The sequence below is a fragment of the Ceratotherium simum genome, chromosome 34, assembly GCF_057802395.1.
Source record: "Ceratotherium simum simum isolate JZ-2026a chromosome 34, ASM5780239v1, whole genome shotgun sequence".
Lineage (NCBI taxonomy): Eukaryota > Metazoa > Chordata > Mammalia > Perissodactyla > Rhinocerotidae > Ceratotherium > Ceratotherium simum.
The window spans coordinates 11,534,777-11,554,414 of NC_141933.1; the positions used below are offsets into that span (position 1 = coordinate 11,534,777).

The 19,638-nt window shown below is 40.6% G+C and overlaps 1 long non-coding RNA gene across 1 annotated transcript; it reads right to left on the reverse strand.

The window, feature by feature from the left end:
- Positions 1-10,205: 10,205 nt before the first annotated feature.
- LOC147912561 (uncharacterized) lies at positions 10,206-19,348 on the reverse strand. Its single transcript, XR_015549724.1, has 3 exons — positions 19,184-19,348; positions 17,654-17,771; positions 10,206-14,221 (listed from the first exon to the last, which is right to left on the reverse strand). It is a non-coding gene; the product is annotated as an uncharacterized LOC147912561 (long non-coding RNA).
- Positions 19,349-19,638: the final 290 nt, after the last annotated feature.

Genomic DNA, 19,638 nt, shown 5'->3' on the forward strand with positions numbered 1-19,638 from the left:
CGTTGGACGGAGAAGTGGTGCCTCGGGGCGCTCCCGGGATCCGAACCCGGGCCGCCAGCATCAGAGCGCGCGCACTTAACCGCTAAGCCACGGGGCTGGCCCTTAAAATGTTCTGTGTCACAAAAATAACCAAATTTCTTTGTGAGTAGTATTATAAAAAATCTTTTTCTTTTCATCTTTTGTCACTTATAGTTACTCTGATGTCTTTGCAAAGATGCTTCGTCTTCAAGAAGATTCACAGAAAGAAAACTCATAAAACTGAACTAGGTCTCTGTCATCAAAATTGAGACTCACACTAAAAGGACTAAATCTGAGACCCTTTCTCAGGGAAAAGGGATTTCCCATCTGGAAAATGCCCTAGCTGACTTTCATACAAAGGCAGCAACAACAGAATCTATAAAGATCGTAGCACATGTGGATAAAGTCCATTCTGCTTCTGCAAAAAAAAAAAGACCCCTCATTGCCAGACTTTTGCTATTCTAACATCCTTGTAACATGGCAGGAGTCTGCTCCTAAGTCAGAGAAATCAGAATGGGTAAACAATGGCTGTAAATTAAATGAACAGTCGGGGCTATGGGTAACCCAAGGTCCCTGGCAAAGCCCATTTTTTGGTTTTTGTATTCTTTCACCCACCATAGTACATTTAAGATGACTCAAATTATGAATCAACATTGGTGGGGAGACTTCTACAAAATTACAAAAACAGTCTACCAGCAATGTCTGACCTGCCAGGTCCATAGTCCTGGAAAAACTATTTTTGGCCCCAGAGGGCCTCCTCCCTCTGGACCCTTTGAACGCCTGCAGCTGGACTTCATTTGACTGCCACTTAGCATGGGTTATCAATATGTTGTTGTTACCGTATGTATGTTTTCCAAATGGGTTGAAGCCCTTCCCTATCACAAGACTGATGCCCTCAGAGTTGCAAAGAAACTGTTCGAGAATGTGCTTTCCACGTGGGATATACCTTCCACAATCTCCAGTGATCAAGGCACCCACTTCATTGGGCAAATTATATGAGACTTCATGAAAGCTTTGCAAACTACTTGGAGTTATCACTGTCCCTATGAGGTACTGTTGACTAACCCTCGTGCCACCAACTACAGAGAGTGGACTCTTCGATTCACGTGCCACATCTAATGAAGGCACCAATCTCTAACTGGACCTGTATACTGTCTGGTGACCTGAAATTTAAGATTTCCAGAAAGTGAAGCAGACAGCAGCTGAAGGAGACAGCTTTCCTAAGATGACTGGACCAGGGCTGTACACTCTTTTCTCACTGTTGTTTCTTATTTCATTTTCTCCCTCTCTTTCTTGGAAGGACAATGCCCTTGTCCATGTTTCCCAATCTAGTGCAAAAAGAGAAACCTCTCTGATTGTTGGATTTGTCATCAGAAGCCAAGACAGCAATGACCTCTTAGTTCCCCCTAAGTAACCTCACTGGAATTCCAAATGCCACTATATTTAGGTAGTCTTTCAATATGTAATAATACAATATCTGAGTCTGGGTTGAATGATGCTTATGCCTCAACATTCAGGAATATATACCAATGAATAGATACCTGAATGTTGTCTCTTATGCAGAAGCCTTATGCACACCTCCTAGCTACATCTTTCTATGTGAAGGTTTGGTAACGGCCTTTCAGCCTGGGCAACTCATTGCCTTGACAGCTGGAGTATAAAAGGACAGTGTGCCCTTGCTGTATTCACTGTTCTATTCTTTCTCCACAACAAAATGGAAGCCTCTCATTCGTTCATCCCATCAAACCTCTATAACTGCCTTAAATGAGAACTTCCAGGAGGCACACAAGATTCTGGGTTTGCCTCCGCAGAAAGAGCTTTCTCTCTGAAGATCAGAGTAAGTGCCAATGAACAAATGATTGGAAATCTCTCCCTAACATTAGGAGAGTTGGCCGATCTCACAGCAATGATGGCTTGGCTTATTGGCTACAATAGTTTTGGATAATCTCATAACCCTTGATTATCTACTTGCTGAGCAAGGAGGTGTCTGTGCAATAGCAAACACCCTCTGTTGCACATGGATAAATGCCTCTGGAGAAGGAGAGACCCAATTGCATAAAATTAGGGAACAAGGACATTGGCTACACAAATTTCACCTCATGATCCTCAGTCTTTTGATCTATTTAGCTGGTTATCTTCCGGTATGGGCTCCTGGTTCAAAACCATGTTACAAACTGGGTTTGTTAGGTCATTTTTAATTCTGCTCTGTATGCTTGCTGTTAAGTTCTGTACCCGTTGCTTGTGGAGATTTTTATAAATGATGTGCCCAATATGGTGATGCTAACTCAGCACTTCAAGATGATTTCCAAAGCTATGACCTCGACTGAATATAGGACTCTGAGTAAGAAACGCCTGAGAGTTCTCCCTGCTACCTTTCCTTGTTACTCAAATATGGCCTCAAGCAGTTTCCATCCACGCACTTTCCCTCCAACGTTGGACACGACACCCAGGAACGGTCCTTCCTGGCACCAAGGGACAAAGGCTACTGAATTCAGAAAACCTGACTCTTGATCAGCGATGCTTTCAGAGAAAGATCTTGATCAAAAGGGGATCTTTTTGCCAACAGAGACAGGTCTGTAAAGACAAGCAAGTACACTAACAGAAGTTCACCATTAAGTTTCTAAAATGTAAAAAAGAAACCTACAAAGACAACAAAATTTGCATTGTTCATTGTAGCACTATTGGTAATAAGACAACAAATGTTTGTGCATTTTTATGTGAAGATCCTTCTTGTATTTCACTTAGAAAGATGAGCAAGGTCTGCTTCCTTCATTTTACTTCCCCTTCTGTTTTTGTTTTTTTTTTTTCCTTTTGTGAGGAAGATCAGCCCTGAGCTAACATCCGATGCCAATCCTCCTCTTTTTGCGGAGGAAGATTGGCCCTGGGCTAACATCCGTGCCCATCTTCCTCCACTTTATATGGAACGCTGCCACAGCATGGCTTGACAAGCGGTGCCTCGGTGCGCGCGCGCTTAACCGCTACGCCACCAGGCCAGCCCCCCTCCCCTTCTGTTTTTGAAAAGCAGTTTAGCGAAGCTTAACACAAGAATATCTGTTTAGAAAAAAGATAATCCCACAATCTCTTGATGGTTTCCAGGGTTGTGTTATTACCAAGCTTCATCTTTCCAGAATGAGCAAAACACTGTCCAGTCTTTGTTACAATTTTGTAATAAATGCGCACTTAAAAAAATTTTTTTGGACACCACATTCATAAAGGTATGTATATATGTACGAATGTGTATTTGTTACACATATGACATCTATTTGGGAAAATGCTGTACCTCATTTTTAGGAGGTGTGCATGGATGCAATATATGAAAATGGGACATTCTGAAACTGCTCATCAGGGAACTTTGTTGCTCTGTGCACTAAAGGGCAGATTTTCAGCAGCCAAGGACATCCGTACCCAAGTGAATATGATGGGACTTGAAGTGAACTGAGACAATTCACTCTGGCTGTTTGAAAAGCAATGTTTCATAGGAAGAGAAAAAAAGATCAATCTTGTATTTTCTGATCATATAAAGGCTTCTTCTCTTTGTAATAAAGTAGAAAAACTCTCCTCAAAAAAAGATCTTGATCTTCAAATTTACTCAGTTGAATTTAGTTTTTTAACATTCTCTATACATTTTTTCTTATGATCTCCTGTTGGCATCACTCATTTTGGTTTATTTTTTCTTATTGACTTTATTCATTCATCCAACTAATTGTATTGGATAAATATTAGGGATACACAGTGAACAAGACAAAGCCTCTCCTTCATTAAGCTTATCATCCAGTCAAGGAGACAGAAAATTAGCAAAGAAAGCACAGAATGAATAAAAACTTACAAATCCCATGAGAAGAAAGAAGATATTAAAATCATGAGTAAGCAGCACTAGGGAAAATGGGGGAGTATCTTCCTTAGAAAGAGTGGTAGTCATGGACAGAGCATTTGAAGAAATGAAATTTAAGTTGGGGACAGTAATTGAGAAGGAGACAATTATGTGAGGAGCAGGGGATCATGGTTCAGGCAGAAGGAACAGCCGTATGCAAAAGCTCTAATTCAGGAACGAGCTTAGCTTGTTTCCAGAACACAAAAGCCATTGTGGCTGTAGTGTACTTGGTAAGGGGAAGAGAGCCACAGACGAGATTGAGGAGGTAGGCAGGTGCCAGAGGAGTATGAATTTTATTTCAAGTGCTACGGGATACCAATGGCAGATTTTAAGCAGGAAACTGACATAATCTTAAATTCTCAAAGATCATTCTAGCTGTTCCGTGAATGCATAGGAGGGAGTCAAATGTAGATAAAGGCACGAAGGCTGGTCAGGAGACTATTGCAGGAAGTGACGATAGTTTGGGCAGAGTGGAGACACTGGAGATTGAGGAATGGGAGGAGATTTATGATATTTCTAGAGGTATGACTGGCAGGACTTGGTAATGAATCAACTGTGGGAGCTCATGCACAGTGAAGTTTCACAAAAGACTCCCAGGTCTTTAGCTTGTCCCATTGAGTAAACAGAGCATTTATAATGGTGGGGAAGACAACAGAAGAGGAGCAGGTTTAGGAAGTGAAGTTCAGGCTTAGACATGTTAACTTGGATATGATGGTAAGATAGTCCAACGGAAGTGGCAAGAAGGCTTTGGCTATGGGAGTTAGAAGTTCAAAAGAGTGGTCTGGACTAAACATATAAATTTAATGGGAAATGTTCTTCATGTTTTCACCATGAAGGCAGACAGTAATTAAATTTACTGATGTGAACATTTAGAGTTTTATAATCTAAAATTATTTTCTTGTTAACTAGATTTATTGTGGTAATCATTTTGCAATATATCCAAATATCAAATCATTATGTTGTACACCTGAAACTAATATAATGTTGTATGTCAATTATACCTCAATAAAAAAAAAAAGAGCAATGGGTTAGAAATTTTTTAAAAAATTATTTAGCAATGAAAAGTTCTTGCCCTTGTATTAGGCCTTTCTCTCAAAAACACAATGCACATGATGGAGTCAGAATGGCCAATAAGAACGAGGAAGCATTTAGAAGGAAGAGGCTGGAAGGACTAGCTCTTCCATTGTAGAAGAAGGGAATGGTGCAGTCTGGAGCCCTCCCCCCACAGTTAGGTGTCCTTCTCTACCAGGGCACAATCACTTGGCCACATTTTTACAAAAACTCTAATCTCCTCTGTTCTTAAAAAAGATAGTTTAGATGCCATGGTACCTGGGGAAGGGGTTTTTCTTCTCCAGTGTTCCATATTTAGCCTTTCTGGATTGGGACTTTACGTTTTGGTACAATAAGTAAGTGGTATCTTTAGCACACGTCTTGGCACATTGAAAGTGCTCAACAACTACTGCTATTATTAACATTAGAAGAAAGGACCCTGGCCTGAGAGTCAGAGGTTCTGGGTTCATTTCTTGGTTGCAAATAAAAAAAAAAAGAAATTCTAACTAATGTAAGCAAACAAAGAAGTTTGTTGGCTTACCTAGCCTGGAAGACTAGCCAGATAGCTCATAGAACCAACCAGCTTCAGAAACCAGGGCCTCTGAGCAGCAATTCAACATTTTCTACTTGTCTCCACTTTTCTTTTCCTGTTGGCCTGATTCTCTCTTACTGCATAAAGGTCTTCTCCACGTAACAGAAAACATGGCTGTGCCCGCTAAGCAACCCTAGCAGAAAGAATGCTGCCTACCCCCTGCTTCTATGAATTAATCTCAGGGAATGACTCTAATAGGCTTGAGGTCATATGTCTAACCCTTGGGCCAATTACTGTTGTCAGAGGAATGAGACACTCTGTTTGGCTAGGCTAGGTCACAAATCCAGCAGGGGATCTGGGCTTTGGGGAACAGCGTCTGTTCCTTCTTGTGGGAAGTCACAAATCAAAAGCAATCACTTACCACATTAGAATTCCCATTCTATCACTTAACTGTAGAATATTAGGTCTCAGAACGAGCCTCTCTGACTTTTAGTTTCCTCAGGATAGAATAGAAATTTCTGTCCTATCTCATCTAGTGTTTTTTTGTTGTTTTTTTAAATAATGAGGAATAGGGTCCAGCCTTGTGGTGCAGTCGTTAAGTGCGCGCGCTCCCCTGCTGGCAGCTCGGGTTCGGATCCTGGGCGCGCACCGATGCACCGCTTGTCAGGCCATGCTGTGGCGGCGTCCCATATAAAGTAGAGGAAGATGGGCACGGATGTTAGCCCAGGGCCAGTCTTCCTCAGCAAAAAAAAAAAAAAAATAGGAGGATTGGCATGGATGTTAGCTCAGGGCTGATCTTCCTCACAAAAAAAAATAAAATAAAATAATGAGGAATAAAAGACACAAAGTGTGTGAAAATGCCATACACATCTTACCTTAGCTAACAATATTGGTCAGGCCAAACTACTTTAACCAAGCTCACTAGATAACAATTTCTTAATTTGTTGGTGAAAGCTGACAAGAGATTTTCACATATTGAGGTATATTGGGTAACTGTTTGGATTCAAAACTGATTTGACTTGAACAAAAGAAGCCTGACGTATGGCCTATCAAACATACATTGTACATCTGCTTTAACGATTAAAGAATGCACTCTCTTAAGAATGCATACTTCCCCTCCTATGCCCTATTGGTAATGCCCATATTAGACCCTTTCCCAACATCAGGGCCCTGTTGACCTGCTAATTTGCAACTGAATACCTCTTTGAATTTTTGATGAATATGTATCCTGGGCTTTTTAATGTTATGTTTTTTGTTCTAAAAAGATATGACTGCCCTGAAAACCATGCTTCTCCCAAATGCTTTCTTCCTTTCTGGAAAAGGCCTTCCTGGGTTATAATCCTCAGTTTGGCTTAAGTAAGACTCATCTATCTCTCCTATCTATAGAATGGTTGTTGGTTATTTTGCGTCAACATTTCTTGGTGAAGGGGAAGAAGAGTATCCTCTACCCACTCTGAGTCCTTTCTGGCTGGGCTACAAATTAAATTGACATGAGACAGAATAACAGGAGAAAATCAAACAGAGCTTTTTAACATGTATACATGAGAGAGACCCGGAAAAACTGGGTAACTCAACAAAATGGCAGATGTTCTCTTCTTAAATAGATTCAGGTAAAGACAAAGGAGGATGTCAGGTGTGCGGGGAATCAGCTATAGGAGATTACAAGAAAAGCACAATGAATAAGAGTAAGGTTATTATGCAGATTTAAGACCTCGCCTTTCGCATTGACAAGTTTCTAGAGATGAGGTTATCCCTCCCTCTTCCCAGTACAGAGAGGGAGATACCTTTACAAACAGAGATTTCCCTTACAAATGTAAATGTTTGGTAAACAGAACTTTGATAAGAATGGGCTTAGCAAGGGCCTCCCAGGCTATTGATACCCAGAGTTATCTATGGTGATGGCCTTTCCTGGGGACAGGGCTCTTATCTTAACTTCTTTTAGGCGAGTTTGGGGGAAGGTCAAATGTCCTTCATGATTCTTCTGAGCCTTTATTGTCTTCAGCTCGAAATAATTTGCATACCAGAGTGGCACATCTTGGGGCGGCCTGCCCTGAACCTCATCATTGGCGTAGTGCAGCAGAATTTCAGAGAAACCCACAGGAGACCACCTGGAATCTACTTTGAACTGGTGCTTGGTACCACTCTGGCCTATTGAGCCCCTCCAGCTTCATGGCACTCTTCAGGTGCCCCCGGTGAGTTTCTCCTGACACTTGGACCTCCTTGTTTTAGTTCTAGGTCCTGACTCTTACTTGAGCTGTTTCAAGTCTTAAGACTAGGTGTCTTAAGGGGGCACTGGTACATTTCCTAGGTAAGAGAAATGTAGAGGGAATTTCCTGGGCCAGGGGAGCCTAGAGAGAACTTTGGAGTGAATGGGGCAGGCTGACCTTTTTACTTTGGCTTTAAATTGGAAAGGATTGTGTCTATAAAGTCTGAATAAATTGTTTGTCCAGTGCTCTGAGCCCCCACGGTAGTTTTAAACTGCTGGTGAGAGAAAGTCAGACATGTAAGAGAGTGTTCATGACCTTTTTTAGGGAGTGACAGTCATAAATAGCACACTTCTGACCCACTACACTGTCCTTAGATATTGTTCAGACTTTATAGTAAAATGAAACTAAAAGAAAATGGGAAATCATGCTTCTAAGGCCAACCAGCTCCCAGATGGGCACCTTCCCCCTGGAACTCTGGCTGGCTTCATATACAATATGTATGGAGTGGATACTTGCAAGTGCTTAACAAAATGGGGATGACTGTAAGTGGTTGGATCTTTGGATCAAGATAAGATGGGATAATTTAAAATTACAGCAGCCACTTTCGGGCTCCTTTGAGCCTCCAAAACTTGTACATTGGCCATTAGAAGGAATATTCCAATCAGATAAGATCTTTTAAGAATTTCACTTATTAAGTCGTGGCTACCTTCAAAGGAGGACCCAATATGAGCCCCTCCCAGACTCTGAGAGATTTTCTAGGAAAGTGCTACCCTTAAACAGTTGAGGGGAAACTAAAATTTAAAAATTAACGGAGTTGTTTAATGCTGCCAGGAATAGTTACTGTTTGTTCCAGCTAAAATCCGACAAGATATTTGAAAGGACTTAGTAATTTGTGATCAGAAATTTGGCCAAATTGGAAGCTGACATTCAAAGCCTGATCATTTTTTTTAGGCCTTCTTCCCTACTTTAAGATTAAACTATGTACCCAGAGACAAAGAAGCAAATTGAGGAAAATGCAACTGGATGGGCATGTCAGTCCTTTGATAAGAAACTATCCTCCCTCTGTTAATCTCAAAAATTTGTGATGCTCTGGAAGCTATTATCTAGACCATCCCAGATTCCTAAGACTGAAAGAAACAAAAAAAAAATGGGAAAAGAAGCTTTTGGAGATGCAGACTGCTTTGACAGAACCCTTGCCCAAAATTCTAAGGAAAATTTTAAAAACAGAGGCTATAAAATCTTTGTTGCATCTGTCTGTGTGTTTATGTGTGTGTCTACGTATATATTATTTTTGTTATATATGTGATATTTTTCTACCTCTGGATGGTATAATTTCTAAAGGATCTCTACTTAATTGGCTTAAAGTAAGCACTTACATAAATTATTTCTAAGTGTAATAGAAACTAACCTAAATGCCTTTCAAGTTAACGTGATATAGAATAATCTTTGGTAAATGAAAGCTTATTTCAGTTTGTTGGTTTCATTAAAATAAGCATGTCTTCAGAGTTATCAGCACTGGGTATGATGCAGACATGCAACCTTCATTCTACTTGGGTTTATTAGCCAAATAAGCTCATGCTATCTCTGTTACAAAATTTGTTAGCAAAATAGCTTAGAATGATAGCTGATTTTTTCTAATGTCTCATGAAGTTTGTGTAGGCAATCTAAACATAATTATTAGAAACTAAATAGATACGAAAGGATAAAAGTTTGGGGTGAACTTTTTAACAATAATTAAATGTTATGGTGTATGTACTTAAAATAACTTCAAAACCTTGTGGTAACTTGAAATCTTAGAGTTTTGTTAAATTAAGTTAAATGATAGAAATTTATTGAGTATCTAGGTCATTTCCACATTAGATAAAATATTAGACATTAATTACTAAACATAGATTTATCTACCTTTGGCTTCTTATTACAGAGAAACTAGAAAATACTTGAATATATTAATAAGCCTGTTTTGTGCCATGCTGAGAAATTTTCTGAGGAAGCACATGTTTCTAGAAAGTATTTGTGGGTCTGCCACTCCACAAGACGCTAATAAAAAAATAATAGGGAAAACATCTCTGTATACAAGAAAAGTAAGATATATGTTTAGGGATTTGTTTGTTTGTTTTGTTAAGAAAGGTAAATTTGTCCTAAAGTACAAGGAAGGAGGGAAGGCATAGGACAAAATCCGAATGTAAAAAGAAAGTTATAGAAACTTTGTGAAAAAGGAACTTTGAGAAAAGAGTTTTATGCCTGGTCAAGCTGACTAAGATTGGAATAAATTTAATTAAGTTTTAATATCAAAAGTAAGCTGTTACAGAAATTAGAATTTGGTTTTCTCTTTCTTAAAAGGATAATTTTCCTGGACTTTTAGTCTGCTCTTGATAAAGTGATTATAAAAGGTTTTCTTTAATTATGAGTGAGTCTCACTTTGGTTAAATGGATAACTAAGCATTTTTTTCACAGGAACCACTGTTTCACAGCAACACAAGATCAGTAAACACTTGATCTTGTTTGACCAAGTGTTTTAAAACCTTTTGATATTTTTGACAAGCTCCTCCAAATTCAAATCCTAAGTGAAGTCTTTCTTTTGACTTGAAAATTTCTCTGAGAATTTTCAGAGGGCCCCTGGGACTTCTCAAAGAAATCTGGTCTCTCTTCCTACAAAGAGGGAGATATTAAACTAATTACGCTTTTTTGGTATGCTAAATTGCATGGGAAGCACTGTCAAGTAAATGATGATAAACTTTCTTAGGTTATATTGCATAGGTAAATATTATTCACTACCTTAACCCTTATACCTTGCTTCCAGCACCACAGGAGGAAAATGACCACAACTGCATTCTATTATCTAATTTGGTTTACAGATGGGTTTTACTTAAAAGATAAGCAAGGATATTATCAAACTGGATACGCTGTCCAGCCTCAAGAATGCCCCCTTCTTTCTATAGACTCTGCTAAACCAGTGAAAGATTACTTTCTACAGGCTCAAGAAATTGCCACAAAAGAAGAGAAGCAAAGGTGGCAACAAAAAGGGGGAATTTTTGACACCACCATGCAGATGTGGTTCCGGCTCAATAAAAAATAAAAAAACAACACCAATAGTGCCTATTGAAGCACAATTGCCACTGCTCCAGCATATACACCAATTTGCCCATGGGGCACCTAAAAAGATGATTTTGGGGGGAAAAACAATATTTTTGGAAACTCTCCCACAGTGGCTCATAAAGCATATGCTCATTGTACTATGTCTTCTAAATATAATCTAGGGAAAACACTTCATGGGTTACAAGGTCACTTTCCCCTTCCTAAGGGACCCTCCGAGGTATGGCAGTTGAACTTTGTTCAAATGCCACCATCTCAAGGATATAAATATCTTAGTAATGATCTGTGTGTTCTCACATTGGGTTGAGGCCTTTCCTTGCAGAAAAGCAATGGCTTTAGTAGTAGGTAAATTCCTGGAAAGGATAATTCCTGTTTGGGGAATGCCTACTGAGTTATTCAGTGACTAGGGAACTCATTCCACCAGACAAATAATTAAATCTATTTGTGACATTTGGCCAATAATACAACATTTTAACTAATGGTACGATCAAAACTCAATTGGCAAAGCTTTTAGAAGCATTTAATCTCTCACGGCAGACAGTGCTTCTGCTAGTACTTCTCAAGCTTAGATCTACATCTTTTGGTAAACATCAGCTGTCTCCTTTTGAAATAATAACAGGACAGCCTATGCAATTAGATGAGAAAATGTATGAACCAACTTTGCCTAAGGGAGATATATTACACTGTTATCAGGGTGTCATTGAGGTGCTTAAAAGAAATGAAAGGTTGTTAGCTGATTCCTTTCACAGAGAGCTCCCAGGAGATGAAGACTTTAAGGATCATGGACTACAACCTGGAGATTTTATTTATGGGAAAATTTATCAAATAAAAGACTCTTTGCAGCCCAGCTGGAAAGAACCATATCAGGTACTTTTAACCAATCCCTGTGCTGCAAAATTAAAGGCCATAGACTCATGGATTCAGGTTTCTCATTAAAAAGGCTCCTCCACCTGAGTGGATTTCAACTTCTGTTTCTGACACCTGTCTTTGACTGACCAAGACAAATACCTCCAAACCAGGATGAGAAGATGGCATCTATTGTAGACACCTGTCCCAAGACTCCAGACCAGGCCTGTATTCCCAACCTTATCTCTCCTCATTTAAACCCTTGTAAAGCTTAAACCATATACCCATTTTATAATTGTTCCACTTAAGGGTTTCAGAATACTATCATACTTAAAGAAAGTGATTGGTTTGGAACAGACTGGTCTTGAAGGCCAGGCATTTATCAGGTGGTTCCTAATGGAACTCAATGGTTATGTGGAACAAACCTCTGGCCTTGGCTACCACCCGAATGGCTAATACACTGCACCATGGATTTCCCTTGGATGCAGGGAAAGATTCACCCTGAGCTAACATCTGTTGCCAATCTTCCTCTCTTTAAGGCCAGATGGGCTCATTCAGTGTTCCCCTGGTATCACCACCTAGCATCTATATTTGTTCCTTCCTTGGAGCTAAAAGATGTCATATCACATATAGAAGCTCTGACTAAATTTACTCAACAAGCCCTTAATGATAGTCAAGAAGGAATAGCCTTGTTAAATACTGAAATGTCTGTAATGAGAAAGACTGTCCTTCAAAATAGAATGGCCTTAGATATTATAACTGCATCCCAAGGTGGTATGCAGGCAATCATTCAAACTGAATGCTGTGTTTTTATACCTGATGAATCTTTCAATGTGTCATCTCTGCTAAAGTACATGAGAAAGTAGGTGAATGCCCTATGTGATAGTACACCTAGTCTTGATTTGTAGGCTCCCTTCTGGTATTGGCTCCCTTTTGCAATATGGATTGCAATTCCTATTTCTATTACTCTTTGGAATTCTTGTATTAGTCATAATACTCAAACTAATTACCATTTTTTTATTCAGTGCTGTAAGACTGGCATGCATGTTAGAGTAATGATTGCTCAGCAACTTGAGATGGCCAATCAATCTTACAACCCTGAACGAATTTCCTTTTCTGATAAAGACTATGCCTAAGAACTCATTTTGAAACTAATCATTTCAAGTATTAAATTATCTGTTCTATAATTGTTATAAACAATGTAACTATAGGAAGTCATGTAAAAGCACATGTACAATGTTTGTGCAATAATCTAAAAATAATTGACAGATTACATAACTTATGAAACGTTTCCCGTGTTAATTTATACCTTTATGCTTGTCCACTATATCCGACTATTCCCCCCAATGTGGATAACTGGGAAAATCAATGAAAGAAAAGCCTAGCACCGACAGACGTGATGGATCCAGGGCAGGGAGCAACCACCCTGGCACCAAGGGCAATATTTTGATCATCAATACTTTCTATCAAAAGTTTATTGATCAAAAGGGGGAAATGACAAGAGATTTTCACATATTGAGGTACATGGGGTAACGATTCAGGTTTAAAACTGATTTGGCTTGAACTAAAGAAGCCTGACTTATGGCCTATCAAACATACTTTGTACATCTGCTTTAACCATTAAAGTAAAGAATGCACTCTCTTAAGATAAGAATGCACACTTCCCTTCCTACACCAGTAGCCAGTATCCATAAAGCCCTATTATTAGTCCCTTTCCCGACATCAGAGTCATGTTGACCTGCTAATTTGCAACTGAATACCTCTTTGAAACTTTGATGAATATGTATCCTGGGCATGTTTAATGTATGTTCTTTGTTCTAAAAAGATCTAAGACTGTGTTGAAAACCATGCTTCTCCAGAATGCTTTCTTCCTTTGTGGAAACTGCCTTCCCGGGTTATAATCCTCAGTTTGGCTCACATAAAACTCACCTTACCTCTCTTATCTATAAAATGGTTATGGATTATTTTGCACTGACAAAGTCATAACTATGTAAAAAACATTCAATAATTTTCAACAATGAAAATGGCATAAACTTAATGAGGATGTCAGATTTAGTTGCCTTAAAGAACAGGTTGGGTAAACTTATCTGAGAAAGAGAGTTATTATCAAAAGCATTATCTCTAGGTGCTCGCTGACCAGAGGTATGGTATCTTGAGTAAAACATCAAAAAAAGACATAGGCTGCTAGAGCTGGAAGGAATCTGGCCTCTCCGCTTTAGATAAGGAATCTGAGAGCAGAGAGGTTGATAAGGCGTCCAACATGACACGTCAGTAGGTGGAGGAGAAGGAGCAGGTTCCAGGTGTCTCAAATGCCACTCCATTCTCTGTTCTACCACATTGCCTCTCTTCCTTGCTACGTCCTGTTGGAACTCGATGGATCCTTCTCTAACTCTGAAATGCATGTGGAATTGAATTTGACTGTAGTTTGTTATTACAACTATTTGGATAGAATGTGGGGGGATTGGGAGACCCCCAAGAGAGATCTAGAGTGGTTGTGCGCCATTCCTGCATGTGTAGCGCTCACAGTATGGGTGGGGAGGCAGTTGGCCAGGGAGCGGCAGGTCGGCATTCCTTTCTGTTCTGGTGACACCAGCTGCAGCGGAACTAAAGAACACATAGTGAGTGCTCAATAAATGAACGTTGCTGACGAGCAATTCAGCAACAAATAACAAGAGCTTAAAAATGTTCTTATCATTTGATCCACTAATTACACATGTGGAACTTATCCTAATAAGATGCTCATAAATATAAACTAATATCTATGTTTTTGAAAATATAAACTAATATCTACATTTTAAAATATTCATCACTGCAACATTTATACAAGCAAATACTTCTTCTTTTTTGTGTGTGAGAAAGATTAGCCCTGAGCTAACATCTGTTGCCAATCCTCCTCTTTTTGCTGAGGAAGACTGGTCCTGGGCTAACATCTGTGCCCATCTTCCTCTGCTTTATATGGGACGCTGCCACAGCGTGGCTTGACAAGTGGTGCGTCTGTCCGCACCCGGGATCTGAACATGCGAACCCCGGCCGCCGAAGCGGAGCCCGCGAACTTAACCGCTATGCCACCAGGCTGGCCCCTACAAGCAAATACTTCTGAACAAATGTCCAACAATAGGGAAAAAGTTAAATATATTAGGGTATATGTATATGATGACTCGCTACAGTCATCATATACATATACAGTTCTCATTATCAGTATTCTAAGCTTCACCTTTTTGTTTTATTTTCAATAGAGATTCTTTGTACTGTAAAGATGTACTGAAAGGTCAGCAAAAAGCTGACATTGAGGCCTGGGGCACTGCAGACCAATTTCCAGAAGAAATCTGAAGGTCTGGGGCCTATTCAGGTCTGCCTTCTCTCATTTTATGGAGGCAGATCTAAGGGCCTGGGAGGAAGGTGCCCCAGAGAAGCAAGGGCAGCGACACTGACCCTGCCATCTCTTCCTTGAACCAGGGTGGACTTAGAGCAAACACGTTTCTTAGTTAGCAAGTAGCAGAGAGAGAATCTGAATCCAGGCAGTGGCTGCTAGATTGTACAGTCTTAACCTCTATGCAAACACATTTCTTGAACCCACTGTTTAGGAACTCCTGCAGAGACGAACTAAAAGGTACAAATGAATCCTGGAAAAAATTCCAGCCTCAGATCTCCTATTTTTTATGTGTGGCTCCAGCTCTTTAGTTCTCAGTCACCTTATCTATAAAATAGTGGGTTTAATGTACCTGTTTGTAAGGCGTCTATACTCTATACAACAATAAGAAGAAGACTGCATTAAGGAAATTCCATGAGTTCATCCTCCATGAGCCCCTCATCCCCCACCTCCCATGTTCTTAGAATGGGGTAAAATGAAAGAATCCTGTTTCTAGTTCTCCCTTTGCCTCTAACAGAAGTATGATCTCGGGATCCTTTCTCACTGTAGTTTAAGCACCATATGTCATAAACTATTCTGTAATAATATATTACCTGACATTAACCTAGAGAGCTATTATAGATGATTTTTCTTAAAACAAAGACTGATTCAGTTAACTTCATTAGTGCCTACTGTGTGCCAGGCATTGTGCTCACTGCGTCCCCATAGTTACCTAATTTCACAGGAACCTAGGGACTACAAAAATGGCTTTACTCTTTAATGACCCGAAGGGTGCCGATTGAGAGAAGGCTGCAGCAGGAGCTGAGCACCCCCTGCCTCCTACACTTGTGGACTTTGTAAAGGCTCCAGTCCGTTGTCTATTGCATTTGTGATCCCTCGCCAAAACGCATCAAAATCTGAACTCACATCTCAGGTTATCCCAATAGCCATTAGCAGTTATGTTACTTAAATATGGTCTTATTAGAATTGGCATTAGGGTGTTAAGCTGATTTCTTTCTGTTCCCTTAGTAATTTTAGCCTGAAGAATCAGGAGTATTCACAAGTCCCAACCTGGAATTAAGCATGTGACTAATTTCCTGGATGAGGCAAGTTAACTTAGGATCAACAGAGCCCACAAGGCAAATCATTTGTCCAGTTGGCCTCCCACTCTGGCCTGGAAATGGATTTTTTACAATTTGCTTGGCCACGTGTGTAGGAGGATAGGGACCTAAGAGGGCAATGGGACACCTGACTAGTGACCTATACGCTTGCTAACTTGTACTTTTTTCAAGTTGAAACCATGAGTTGGTTCAACAAATTTAGGGTACTTTGGATATCAGGTTGAACTAAACAGAATCCATAGTCCCTGCCCCAGATTACAATCTAGTTCGCAAGGTAGCCAAAATACCTGACACTTGCAAAGCAAAGAAACATGAATGTAAATTCACATCACACAAACAGCTTAAATCTTGAGAATCAGAAAGAGGAGTAATTTCCACCTATCCTACTGACCTATAATCAGTGGTTTGCTGGTCTTCTCCAGTGGACTTAGCTGGGCATGATCCTTATGGTACTAGACTTTCTATTCCCAGCAGATATTGAAGTAACTGACAAAGAGCTGACACTCCGCAAACGTTGAATGAAACACTTAATGGTTTTAGGTAGGTGGGGTTAATAAAAGAATCATCCTAAAGGGGCATGTTTTTTTAAAAATAAACTTTTTTTTCTGACTGTAGAAGTAATAAGTGCTCATAATAGAAAATTCAGAAAATATTGAAGAAAATATAAATTATCTTGCTCCACCTCTCCAGAAACAATCACTGTTATCAATTTCTTCTAGTCTTTTCCTATAGAGTGATTATCTCCTCAGCCATTAAAAGTTTATCACATTGGGGCCAGCCCAGTGGCATAGCAGTTAAGTTCATGCACTCCGCTTTGGCAGTGGCCCGGGGTTCATGGGTTGGCATCCCGGGCACAAACCTACACACTGCTCATCAAGCCATGCTGTGGTGGCATCCCACATACAAAATAAAGGAAGACTGGTACAGATGTTAGCTCAGGGACAATCTTCCTCAAGCAAAAAGAGGAAGATTGGCAACAGATGTTAGCCCAGAGCCAACCTCCCTCACCAAAAAAACAAAAAAGTTCATCACACTATTATTATTATTATTATTTTTGTGTGTGTGTGAGGAAGATCAGCCCTGAGCTAACATCCATGCTAATCCTCCTCTTTTTGCTGAGGAAGACCGGCTCTGAGCTAACATCTATTGCCAATCCTCCTCCTTTTTTTTTCCCCAAAGCCCCAGGAGATAGTTGTATGTCTTAGTTGCACATCCGTCTAGTTGCTGTATGTGGGACGCAGCCTCAGCATGGCCAGAGAAGCAGTGTGTCGGTGCGCACCCGGGATCCGAACCTGGGCCACGAGTAGCGGATCGCGCGCACTTAACCGCTAAGCCACTGGGCCGGCCCTATCACATTATTTTTAATGTCTACATTATCTTCCACTGATGGGCATTTAAAGTGTTGCCATTTTTTTGCTATCATAAATATTGCTTCAATGAGTATTTTCTGTTTATAAATATTTTTCCAAAAAGATTTCCTTAGACTATATCTCTAAACATGGAATTATTGGGAACATTTTTAAGGTTTTAAATAAAGTTGCCAAACTATTTTTCCAGAAAGCTTACCCAATTCACATTCCTACTAGACGTATAAAAGAGCTTCTTATCCCACAGCACCTTCACTACAGGAATAATGGTTGAAGCAAGGTCTTTCTTCTTCTTCTTCTTTAATGAGATTAAGCAACTTTATAGAAAAATAAACAAGAATGTTAAACTATAAAATGTTCTCATCATGGCAGATTCTCCTCTGTTATTTACTATCCATGAGTTTCTAACATAATCCTAATCATACTATATTGGGTTCTACTTTTTTCACTGCAAAGTATTTTCTGCCTATCAATACAGTTCACATCCTGGTCATTTTTAATTACTCAGTATCATTGTGTTAATATACGCCAGTGAGCTTGAAGACTTTATTATCAAGACTTGCAGTGGTTTCCAATTTTTGCTATTAAATTTGCTATAAACATTTTTGCCATCTCCCGCCTCCCACTTTCCCAAGAGTAAAATTACTTAATCAAAGAGTATAAATCATTTTATTTCTCTTGTTACACACCCCCAAGTTGTTGGGCAAGGATTTTTTTTAAAGGAAAATTGGCTGTACATCATTCCTGAGCAAGGTGCATCTTAACTAGAAGCCAGAACACCTGAGCTTCCCCATGGAAACTTGGAAAGTCCCTTCCCCATTCTGAACCCCAACTTTCTTCTCTATAAAATGAGGGATTTGGATTCAATGGATTAAGGTCCTTTTCTACCAGAAACCTAGTATTCCTCCTAGTCTATTCTGTATCACTCTCTCCTGACTCCTAGAGTCTCCGACTCCAGCGCAATGCTTGGGATAAAGCCCTGCTGCCTTTCCCTTGGCTGCAGAGTCCTCTCAAAGTGCCCAAATAGCAGTGTAATCAGAGGAGAGACAGCAGACCTTAGGGGTAAGGAGCACAGGTGGGTTTAAATCTCGGCTCTGCCACATACTAGCTGTGACAAAATACTTAACCTCTCAGTGGCTCAGTTTCTCCATCTGTAACTGAAGTTAATAATAGTTCCTTCCTCATAGGGTCGTTAGGAGTATTAAAAGAGTTAATGTTTGTAAAACACTAAGAACAGTGTCTGGCACATAGTAAGTGCTTTTTAAGTGTTTATTGAATAAATAAATGAAAATTCAGCACATAAACTCTGGGTCTCTTCATACTGCAACAGCTTCTTGACCGGCTCCCCCAGCCTTCCGGTGCTTTCCCACTCCTTCCTAAAGCCCAGAGATCTGAGCCCCAAATCTCTCTACTTAAAGGCCTGCTACAGTTCCCAGGTGCCTCCAGGATGGAGAAGAGATACCTTAGCTTGAAGACCCAGGCTCTTCACCCAACGCCTCCTAGAGGTCAGGAGATGCTGGGCCATTTCCTTTTATTTAAGGATCCCAGTTAATTTAAACACAGAACAAAAATGAAAACAAACAAAAAATGCAAACAGGGCTATAAAAATTGGGGGCATTTTTAACGTCACATTGAGCAAAGTAAAGCATTAACACTCCCGGCCCCCCAACCCAATAAACCATAACTATGCTGTTCACAAGATAACTGCCACGGGTTCTCAGACTGTTACCTGAGGCAGCTCAACGGGTGAAGCGGTGTGGCAAGGAGGTGGAAGTTTTTTTCAGGCGGATCCCTGGAAGGTGAGTGTCCGGAGACTGGCTAGGATGTCCATAGCCTAAAGACGAGCCCCGTAGGAACAGCCTCCGCGCCTGGACGACATCGGCTGCCGGGGACAGCCCCTCTCTACCAGCCTTCACCCCACCCCCAACCCCGCCAGCCCGCAGGCCTCCCTCGCTGCCGCCGGGCCCTCCATCCACCCACTTACCAGTTCGGCCGCCGCCCCCCGGCCCTGGCCCAGCCAATTCCTACCCCAGAACCCTATGGCCGCCCGCGCACTCGGGGCAGCCGCCCCCACGAGCCAGGCCCCCGCGAGCCAGGCCCCCGCACCTGGGAACCTCCACAAGAACCGTTATCCGCCCGCTGCGCCCCCTGGGAGTGAAAGCCGCAGATCCGGGAAGCAGGATC